This window comes from Cnephaeus nilssonii, assembly GCF_951640355.1.
Source record: "Cnephaeus nilssonii genome assembly, chromosome: 10".
In the NCBI taxonomy this organism is placed as follows: domain Eukaryota; kingdom Metazoa; phylum Chordata; class Mammalia; order Chiroptera; family Vespertilionidae; genus Cnephaeus; species Cnephaeus nilssonii.
In genome coordinates this window covers 30,633,556-30,636,557 of record NC_137081.1, presented here as the reverse complement: position 1 = coordinate 30,636,557, position 3,002 = coordinate 30,633,556, and positions in this window count along the sequence as shown.

The following is a 3,002-nucleotide window of genomic DNA, read 5'->3' as shown; positions in this document are numbered from 1 at the left end:
TAACTAATTTTGCTACTGTTAATGAATTGTAATGTAAATATCTGTTTTCCGATGGTCTTAGGCTCTACAGGTTGAGAACCGCTAGCAGGGTCGCCTAAGACAGGGGTCCTCAAACTTTTTAAATAGGGGGCCAGTTCACTGTCCCTCAGACCGTTGGAGGGCCGGACTAGAGTTTAAAAAAAACTATGAACAAATTTCTATGCACACTGCACATACCTTATTTTGAAGTAAAAGAAACAAAACGGCAAAAACACCCGCATGTGGCCCGCAGGCCATAGTTTTGAGGACGCCTGGCCTAAGACCATCAGAAAACATATTTACATTACGATTCATAACGGGCAAAATTACAGTTATGAAGTAGCAACGAAAATAATTTTACGGTTGGGGGTCACCACAACATGAACTGTATTAAAGGGTCGCGCATTAGAAAGGTTGAGAACCACTGCTCTACATGGAAACATGAACATGTTCTTGGCAAACTCTGAATGAAGGGACTTGGTTTTGTTCACTGTTCTGTCCTGTGGGTGTAGAACAGTACCTGACATACCAGGTACTCAGCGATGAATGAAGGAACCCTGGAGAAACTCCTTCCCTTGACTGCAGGGAACCCTATGGTGGCAGTGGGAGAGGATCTTATGGCCAGGAGTTCCTAAGTATAAAGTTCTTTTTTGTGTTGGGAATTTTTTGGGAGTCTGGTAAAGCCTTTGAACCCCTATTAGAATAAATGTCTTCAAAATTATTTTTAATTTTCATAAAGGACAGGTTCTTACTGAGTTTTCTGAGAGGAAGGGAGAAAGAGAGAGCGACATCAACTGAGAGAGGATGGTTGCCTCTGTGCTGCCCCAACCAGGGGTCAAACCCACAATGTAGATATGTACCCTGATCAATGATTGAAGCTGGAACCTTTTGCTGTATGGGACGATGCTCCAACCAACTGAGCCACCCAGCCAGGTCTCAAAATCATTTTTTTTTTTTTAATTTCAAGGGGAAACTATTAGAATAGTTACTAAAATATTTTAAGAACAGCTTTTGTGATAGAATCATATGTATTGATGCATTAGATAAAATGTATTGACATTTAAAATACTGTTAGAGAGTTGGTTCTGATAATGGTGGACTGGCTTCTAACAGACTAACCCTTATGCTGATAATTATGAACTGGACAAATGTAAAATACCAACTTTTGGAGGTGTTGAAGGACAAACAATACCAGAAACTGAAGCAGACACTATCATTGAAATAAGATAAGGACACTAGGTGAGATTCATGCTTAGCCTGTGGTTGTAGTGTTTTCAGGTGTTGTCCAATTTCTCTTTGCAAAGAAATTGATAGTGTTTTGTGCCTGCTCTCTGGGTAAAGTGCTCCTCAGCACTTGAACTTTGCAAGGCCGTTCTTGGCTTTATTTTCTTCTATGTGGAAAGCACTACCAAGAAAGCTTGTAAATTTCCTAGATCAAAATGGTTGTTTCAGAACCTCGAATGCGAAGACATCTCATTTAGATGGTGAAAAGTGTCCACCAAATAAGGTAATGTTAAGAATACAATTTTTTTCTTCAAAGTCTTTCCAGAAGTGGGCTTTCTCCCTCTCAGAAAAAGATTTCTGCTGTCATTCTGAGCAAATGCTTTAGAACTTGTCCTTCAAAAGTCACTAAGAAGTGCTTCAAATGACTGTTTTCCCATTTCCTGATAAACTTTTTTATTTAAAAAAAATATATTTTATTGATTTTTTTACAGAGAGGAAGGGAGAGGGATAGAGAGCTAGAAACAACAATGAGAGAGAAGCATTGATCAGCTGCCTCCTGCACACTCCCTACTGGGTATGTACCCACAACATAGGTACATGCCCTTGACCAGGATCGAACCTGGGACCCTTGAGTCTGCAGGCCGACGCTCTATCCACTGAGCCAAACCGGTTAGGGCTGATAAACTTTTTTTTCAAATGCAATGATTGAGAGACCTGCTTCTGATAAAGTCAATGACTTTTAGAAATGTTGACAAAACATCTTTCAGGATGTTGGAAAAGTCTTTGTTGCCCGTGCACGTCTATGTAAAATGACGACAAGGAGAGCTTTATCGCTAAATTTGCAAAATCAGTTTTGCAGGAGGCCCATCTGCTCAGAGAATGAACCTTTTCTATTCAGGCGAAGTTTTATTTGGCAAAAAACCTTTTTACCACTTCCAAAATGTTGACAGCCTTTGTAGTTTGCAAAGGCGATTTACAAAGTAAGAATTCTTCAGTAGCGTCAGCATGCTCATAGTGAGCAAAAGCATGAGCAAAAGGCCTCCTTGGGGAATAGTGAGGCTGCTGTTTCCTGAAACACCTACTTTAAAATGTTAAAATAAATGTCATCTATTCTACACGTTACATCATTTGATGGGGGAACTGCTTCCAATGTTTTCTTTTGACTCAATCCAGAAAGTAGCTCAATAATTTCTGTGCGCATGTCCCGACACTCTGACATGCCTCCCTAAGAGTGTGGGAGATTTTCTTTGGCCTTCGGGTAAGCAATCTTAGAGGATGCTTTCATAAAAGCTTCTTGTGAAGTAGCCAATCCAAGAGTTGGAAGTATTCCAGGTTTTTTGAATTGAGCTTTTCTTACATAAAACCCCCCTTCATCTCTATGCATTTTTAGGACATATCATGCCCTTTCTGTTTTGCTGGTTTCATTCTTCCATTCACAAAAAAATTTCAGCACAAAAATCCCTGGCTTTTGTGTCCTGTCGTATTCATTATTCCCAAAGTGAAACTGGCCAGGCTGTTGTGGCTTAGTGTTTGAAAGTCAACGGAGGTCACTACTTTGATTCCCAGTCAGGGCAAATGCCTGGGTTGTGGGCTCCATCCCCAGTAGGGGCCTGCAGGAGGTATCCGGTGGATGTTTCTCTACCCTCTCCCTCTTTCTAAATCAATAAACATATATTTTAAAAAACAACAACAATGCCGAAACCGGTTTGGCTCAGTGGATAGAGCGTCAGCCTGCGGATTGGAGGGTCCCGGGTTCGATC